General features: G+C 33.8%; 1 long non-coding RNA gene across 1 annotated transcript; it reads right to left on the bottom strand.

Moving 5' to 3' along the window:
- Positions 1 to 388: 388 nt before the first annotated feature.
- On the bottom strand, positions 389 to 2281 carry LOC110806036 (uncharacterized). Its single transcript, XR_002538193.2, has 2 exons — positions 1830 to 2281; positions 389 to 1737 (listed from the first exon to the last, which is right to left on the bottom strand). It is a non-coding gene; the product is annotated as an uncharacterized lncRNA (long non-coding RNA).
- Between the last annotated feature and the right edge of the window lie 6434 nt (positions 2282 to 8715).

The raw sequence follows: 8715 nt of genomic DNA on the forward strand, positions 1-8715 counted from the left end.
CTATTGAGGATGGATAGTAATGTGTACTATTTGAATGGGTTTTGAGGTAATGTGTTTGGGTTTATAAAATTGACCAGATAAGTTGGGACACTTGATATGGCCTAAAATTTAATAATAGTTTCAAAATAGAAATCATGTCATACTAGATTGAGAGTGATTCATTATAGGTAACAAGACTTGATGATGATAGGTTTTATAGGTGGGTGAATCACTTCACAATCCTATATGACTAAATTTCCAATTTGACCCGTTTATTCAATTCAAGGTCATAAACCATAAGTCACTAGGTTTATCTCATGCAAATGCGAAATGATATATGGATCAAGCATGCAAAGTGATTTAACCAATTTAAAAAAAACACTCGAATAATTTATTATTAAGAAGTGTGCATAAGATAATTCCTTTATTGTTTTATTAATTTGATGGTGGAACTTTAGTTTACAATTGCCATAAGTACAATAAATGTTACAATAATCATAATTCCTATCTAATGAGCAGCTTCAAGTCTTGATCCCTTCGCCTTGAACCATGTTGCCTTGATTAGTCTTCATATTTCTTCGCTTTGGATGTTTGGAACGTAGGGATCTAAGTGAACAAAAACCTATATTTTGATTTATTTAGAATTTTCCACTTTACTTAACTCAACCTAAATTGATTTTAGGTAAGTATAACGAAGTGGTAAAGGGTTTGGAGTATTTAAAAATACATAATCTGTTATTTAAGAAAAATAGAAATTTATTTTGGGTAAATCGGATTTTATAAGAGAAAACTAATTTTCTTTTTTAAAAAAAAATGTTGAGAAAATTACATCTCGTTGAACTTTAAATTTAATACCAAGACATCCCGAACTCGGATTTGAGCGTTTGATACCTTCTTGGAAAGATCTAAGTGTTTTCTTTAACGTGTTAAAAAATGGTTTCCAACTCAGAAGTAGATAATTTATAAATAATTTTTCATTAAAGCTGCTCCTTTTTTAGACCTTGAAGTGAAATTAAATTATAAATTAATTATTTGAAAACAAAATCACGTTTTTATTTTTAAAATAGACTTTAGAAACATTTTGGAGTCATGTGTATAAAAAGCTCAGATTTTAAAGTTTATTTAATATTTTTAATAAAATAAAACTTATTTGTTTGAAACTGTCACTTTCAAGAAACTGTCTTCCTAGATTTCTGTTTTTGAAAATATTCTATAAAATTGAATAAAAATCGTGTGGAGGTGAGAGAGGTCAATTTAGAAAGCTTAGTATTTTGTCTTTCTATGATATTCTTTGAGATTTTCAAAAATAATAATTTAACCTGGTCGAATTTCACCAAATAAGAAATCGGAACCTGAAAAAGACAGTTTTTCTAGTCTGAAGTTTAGGATTTATTGTGATTTTTCTAAAACTTATTTTTGAAAAATTCCAAATGTCGTGGTCTTATAAATACTTCAAGTTTCTGTAAAAAAATTATTTTGTGAATTTTGAAAAGTGACGATATTTTATATAATTATCAACCAAATTGACAAAAAAATGGAAAATGAAGAAATTGGCTAGTACTATAGTTCCACCATCTTTCTCTTGAATTTTCTTATGCACCTTCTCACTTTAACTTCATTTTGAGAAAAATATTTTTTTTTTGGTGATCAACATACACAAATAAAAACACACTTCACGTACACTCACTCTCGAATCTCGCCCGTGGTCGGTCAAATTCTAGTTGGTTTCCAAATTAGGTAACCGGCACGTATAGTGCCCTAACAGGTTATAGAGCACACATAAGAAAAGAGTTAGTAATGTATGAAAAAATAATTGGAATTCACAAAAATAAAAGGAACAAGAATATTACCTTTGGCTCTGACTAGCAATGTTTGAGAGATTAATCCAAATGATCAATTGAAATTAAAAAAAGTGACTGCAAAGTGAATTGTCCAAGAAAATTAAATAACTTCTTTTTTTGATTTTCTGAATATTGATATTAATTAAACTAAAAACTTATTTTTTTTTATTTATTTTTCTGATTTCACTTTAACTAAAACTATTTTTTGACTTGAATGAACTATATTTTTTCCTTTTTTACTGATTTTTTAGAGAAAGTGAGTGAATGAGAGCTTTTTTTTTTTTTTAGAGAGAGAGTAGAATGATGGGGGGTTGGGCCTCCTAAGTGAGAAAAGATGATGGTATTTATAGGGGTGGAAGGGACTAAGTTGCAAATAAACAATAGTTGAAGGTTATACGAAATAAAAATAGATAAGTAGGAGGATTTTGTGAATAAATAAGCAAATTTGAGTAATCATGACTTGATTGACCCATAACTGCTTTTGTTTTATTTGCCAAACTGATAAGTTATACTGTCCTTGAGCTCAAACGGGCTGAACAAGGTACGCGTCTTAGAGAAAAATAAAGACCATTAGCGTCGTCGGCTAAAGAATGTATTTTTGGGTCATGATAGATCAGAAATAAGATGATCATTTTGGAAAGAGGTTATCGTTCGTTTTAAAAAAAAAAGTCGGGCGTTACAAATGTAGGCCCATTATTACGAAGAGGGCGTCATATGAAAAATTATCCGTACGTCATTTACCCGAGGGCTCGTTTTAATACTGCATATTAACAAGGTCGTCGTCACATTGTTAGAACAATGACGTATTATGCCCCCTCTTAATAGTAATAGTGTTTTTGGGATATAGTACTTCTCGGGAAGCACTATTTTAGAAGTATTACTCTCATGGTGTATATTCTGATAGGGATACCTCTCTTTTATGAAAGTACCTAATACATCCCATATTAGTAGTAGAGAGACTAGTTGTTGTAAAATATCAGTCGGTGTAATAAGTCTAGTAACGTTATTTATCATGCTAACCCAAACAATATCCTTTATACAAATAACTGAGTTTTATTTACCCGCTAGATTGCGATACGAAGTGAAAAATACAGCAAGAAACCGTTTGAAGCTACTATATGCCAATTTTTATTACCTTTGTTAGATGCTTTTTCTGTTATTTGTCAGACATGAATCATCTGATATTATCTATTTCCAATTGTTGCCGTATAAATTTGGTTAACCTTCATGATGTATCAAATCATGGCTTAAAAAAAAACTGTTTTGGTGTCTTAAACCTTCTTTTCATGCATTGGGTTTTGGGGGTTTTTCATGTGGGATTGGTTGCATGGTTATAATTGTTTTAATTAACTTTTTTTTTTTTTACTTGGGGTTCACGTGGGTTGTTTGGGGGGAAATAGGTTAGGATTTTTTTAATTTGTCTTTTGCTTTTGTTTTTTCCTTTTTCATTGACGGGGGTGGTGATATTAACAAGGGAAACAGACGAAGGGAAAGAGACGAAGAAAGGGGAAAGTGGGGAGGAGTTTAAACTTTGAAAACAATTATTATGTATTTGAATAGGAGTTTTTTTTTATGAAAGTGACTTTCTTAACAGGTAAGTGGTCATTTAAGTGTAATAAAAGTCGATGGGGTGCAAAAGTTAGATTATTAAATAATAATTCAAATGTTGGGTGATTAATGGAAAACCGTCAAAAGGTTGGATTATCTAAAAAAAAATTCCTAAAAAAAAAACTCCTATTCAAATACATAATAACTGTTTCAAAGTTTAAACTGCTCCCCACTTTCCCCTTTCGTCGTCTCTTTCCCTTCGACTATTTCCCTTGTTAATATCACCACCTCCGTCAATGATCAACGACAAACGCCACCGACGATATTTTCGAATTGCCTTCATCGTGCTTTCAGATACTCAACACCCAGATCCACACACGCCAACAGATACTCAAAGCCAAGATTCACAGAGGGCTCAAGTATCAAATTGGGAAAAAAAGGTAGGGTTCATGTTCAAACAATTTGGGGAAATTTTAAACAATTCTTGGTCCCATTTTCTTGTATTTCTTGTTTAATTTATATCAAGTTAATCGTATTTTACACTTTGGATATGAAATCAAAATCGATCTACATTCAATCAAATTAAATTGGGGAAATAATTAGGGTATATGTTTTGGGTGGGTTGGAAACATTAACCAGCACCGTCGTCGTTGAGTGTTGAATTGAAATTCGTCTTTCGCGGTGGTTATTGTGGCAATGGTGGAGATTATTACTAGCTGCATCTGCTTTTGTTATTAGTTTACTTCTAAATTTATGTTGCCAACAATTTCTAAATAGTGCTTCAAAACAATGGTTTATTTTGATGATCAATTGAAGATCATGATGACAATGGTGGTGGAACTGTGGGAGTGAGAAGGAGCGAGAGAGGATGTTGGTGATGAAGGAAGGAGAAAGAAAATGAAAATGGCGGTGGGGAAATAATTGGGGAAAGGGGTACAAACAAGAGGAGTCTTGCTGGAAGTATGGGAAAAAAAGGAAAAGTAAATAAAATTACATTAATAATTTTAACATTTAAATTATAACTAATGGTTTTATGACACGTGTACAAGTTACCTGATGTATCCGGTTGATAACCGGTTGGGTGCAATAAAAGTTAATGGGATGCAAAGGTTAGATTATTAGATAATAATTCAAAGGTTGGATTATGAACAGAAAATCGTCGAAAGGTTGGATTATTTAAAGTAATTTTTCCTTTTTTTTATGAAAGAGGCCTTGTTAACAGGTAAGCGGTCATTTAGGTGTAATAAAAGTCGATGGGGTGCAAAGGTTAGATTATTAAATAATAATTCAAATGTTGGGTTATTAATGAAAAATCGTCAAAATGTTGGATTATCTAAAAAAAATTTCCTTATTAAAAAGGTAAACTTTTCAACACAACTACTTTCTTATGCAGACCAATTAGTCAAATATTCATTAAACTAATTAGTTAAAATATAAATAAATTAGTTAATTAATTAATTAATTACTTTATGAAGTTTGTTAATTAGTGAAGTATATAAACTAATTTGTGAAGTGTGTAAAGCAATTAGTGAAGTATTTAAAGAAATAAGTGAACTTTTCAACCTAGTTAGTTGAGTATATAAACCTATTGGTGAAGTATTAAAATGAATTAGTGACGCATTCAAGTCAATTAGTTACATATTCTAACCAAATAGTGAACCTTTTGCAACAATTAGTCACATATTCAAACTAAATAATGAACCTTTTACAAACATTAGTTAGAAATACCAACCAATTACTTAAACAAATTAGCGAATTAGTAACGTAAACTTATTAATGAAAATAGTTAACTAATTGCTGTAAAAAGTTAACTAATTGATAAAAAAGGTTAACTAATTGATGTAAAAAGTGGGCAATTAGTTAACTATTTGATTAAAAAGTGGGCAATTAGTTAACTATTTGATTAAAAAGGTTAAGTTTTCAACCCAATTACTTTCTTATACCGACCAATTAGACAAATGTTCAACCCAATAAGTGAACTTCATTAAACTAATTAGTTAAAATACAATTAAGTTAGTTAAGTAATCAAATAATTACTTTATGAAATATGTTAATTAGTGAAGTATATAAACTAATTAGTGAAGTATGTAAAGCAATTAGTGAACTTATTTAACCAAATTTGATAAAACAATGAAATTGTACTTCCTGCAATAATCAATATATAAGTTTATAAAATAAAGCAATTAGTGAAGTATACTGACATATTAGTGAAATTATTCAACCCAATTTGATAAACACAAAAATTCAACCCAATGTCATTCATTAGTTAATAAAGCTTTAAAAAAGTTGTTCTTTTGGTGTAAAAGTTCCGAATTCCGTAGGTTCTGTTGATGATGTCCTTATCTCAAAGTGTAGGCCACTCACTAACAGCTTTTATCTTCGCAGGGTCCACTGCAACTCCTTCCTTAGATACAAAATGTCCTAAGAATGCAACTCTCTCCAGCCAGAATTCACACTTCGAGAATTTGGCGTACAACTGGTTGTCTCTCAGGGTACTCAACACTGACCTTAAGTGTTCCACATGATCCTCCTCACTCTTGGAGTATACCAGAATATCATCTATGAAAACCACTACAAACTTGTCCAAGAATGCATGGAATACTTGGTTTATTAAGTCCATAAAAATTGCAGGCGCATTGGTTAATCCAAAAGGCATAACTGTGAACTCATAATGACCGTATCTAGTCCTAAATGCAGTTTTTGGTATATCGTGCTCTGCGATTCTTAACTGATGATAACCTGACCTCAAGTCAATATTTGAAAACATTCCTGCTCCTTTCAACTGGTCAAACAGATCATCTATCCTAGGCAAAGGATACTTATTCTTGGTTATGACCTTATTGAGCTCCCTATAGTCTATATAGAGTCTCATACTTCCGTCCTTCTTCTTCACAAACAAGACTGGCGCTCCCCAAGGCGATGCACTTGTGACATAACCTTTCCCTAGTAATTCCTCAAGTTGACCTTTTAACTCATTCATTTCTGCCGAAGCCATCCGTTATGGGGCTTTCGAGATAGGTGTAGTTCCGAGTATTAGGTCTACGGTAAAGTCAATTAGTCGATTGGGCGGCATTCCCGAGATCTCCTCCGGAAACACGTCTAAGAACTCACTTTCCACTGCAATGTCCTCTGGTTGCTCTTTCATCACATGTTCTAAGTCTCTTACATTTCATAAGAAAACGGGGTTCCCTTTAAGTACTAACTTCACGAGCTCCATTGCCGTGACGATTCCTACACTTCTAGGTTTCCCAAAACGGCGATATGATACAACCTTTACTAGACTAGACTTCAAGTGGATCTTCTGCTTCTCATAATCAATCATGGCTTTGAACATTGCCAACCAATCCGTTCCCAAAATCACATCTAGATCTCCTAACTCAAACTCAATTAGGCTAGACAAGAATATGGTCTTGGCTATGGTTAAAGGTACATTTCTATGGATCTTAGTGCACTTCACAATCTCACCGGTTGGTATCACTATGGGTACTTCAATCCCTACGGGTTCTTTCAACTCTAACTTCTCTAAGAAACCCTTTGATATAAATGAATAAGTCGCACCAGAATCAAATAGTACTTTAACTAAAATGGAGTTAATAGAAAAAGTACCAGCTATGACGTCAGACGAGTTTTCAGCTTCTTTCCTAGTGATTACATTCATCTTTCCTTGGGCAACTCCTTTGTTATAGCCACCTCCATTGGCATTTCCATTGGTATTTCGGTTCCCATTTTGCTGATAGTTTCCCCCAGGCTTTCCATTACCCTGGCCATTGTTTCCATTGTTACCATTCTGGTAACCCTTTTGGTTTCCACCATTTTTTCCTCCATTCCGGTTCTGGTTATTCCGGTTGTTGTTCTGGCGGTTGCCTTGGTTGGGTTCCCATTTTTGGCCCAACACTCAAATTCTCTATGGCCTAGTTTCTCACAGAACCTACAGACAACTTGGTTTCCATTACAGTCCCGTCCTGGGTGATTATTATGCAAACTTCCACACTCATAGACTCTCGTTCCATTCCCTGCAGACTGGTTCTTATCTCCATTTTTGTTGTGGAAATTGTTTCTGTTCCCACCATGATTCCCCTTGAACTAGAAAAGACTATTTCCCTTGTTTTTCTTAAATTTCCCTTGATTATGTTAGCCACCACCTTGGTTTTGGTTACCAACATCCTTCCTCTTTTCAACAGCTCCATTCTTCCTTTGCTGCAGACCATACAGATGGGCAGCTTTTCCGTACAGGGTGTCAAGAGATGTAAAGGTCTCTCCAGCAAGCATCAATTGCAAATCCATAGTTAATCAACTCTCAAATCTCTGAGCCCTAAGCTCCTCTGTTGCCACCACTTCAGGTGCAAACCTCGACAGTTCTATGAACTTAGAATAGTATTCAGTTATAGACATCCCCTCCATCCATAACTCGATGAACTCTTGGGCTTTCTGCTTCTTCAGATATGGTGGATAAAACTTGATTCTCAAGGCTACATTGAATGATTCCCATCCAAATCCAGGTGTAGCTCTTAAAGCATTCTCACACCTTTGCCACCACAAATCAGCTTCTCCCCTAAGGTAATACACAACATTATTAACCCTAAGGTTTTCTGGGCAATTCACAACTAGGATAAGCTTATCGAACTCCCTTAGCCAGTTCTCAAGTACAGTTGGATCTATTTCCCCTTGATACAAAGGAGGCTTACTCTGGGCCACCTTCTTAAAAATTTCCCCAGCTAGATCAAGTCCTTGATTATTCCTATTTTGTGCTAAGTTCTGCACTACTTCAGCTAGTTGCCTAACCACATCGGCAATCCTTTGGGTAGTCATGTCCCTTCTCCTGAATAAAACAAAAGACTAACTTTAACAAATGGGTTTGGACACTGCCTTGCTAAAGCATTGCACTAACAAGTCACACAACTAGCACAACATGCACGAAAATTTCGGACCCTTAAGGCAAGATTGGCGCCTACTATTGGGCCAATTCCCGCTTTAATCTATATCATAACTTTTAAGTGGTGAAGAATTGAACCACCTTGCAAGTACAATTTCATTGAAGATATACAAGAAATTCTTTTGCTGTAATCGCTGAAAGAGAACGAAAAACTTAGAATTAGAGGTAAAAGAAAGAGCTCTAAACTTTTATTACTTCAATGAGAAAATAATACATCCTTTGGATCGTACTTTATTCGAGAAACCACAAATTGAACTACTAAAACCATAAATAGTAGCTTGTTACTTTATTACTTCACTAAAAATTAAGCACTAGCTATTACACAAGAAAAGTCTTTAAATGCTATTCTACTATCCAACCTCCCCTACAGACTGGTGGAGAGTGATCATGGCCTTCAAAGTCATCCAAGTCTTA

This window comes from Spinacia oleracea, chromosome 2 (assembly GCF_020520425.1).
Source record: "Spinacia oleracea cultivar Varoflay chromosome 2, BTI_SOV_V1, whole genome shotgun sequence".
In the NCBI taxonomy this organism is placed as follows: domain Eukaryota; kingdom Viridiplantae; phylum Streptophyta; class Magnoliopsida; order Caryophyllales; family Amaranthaceae; genus Spinacia; species Spinacia oleracea.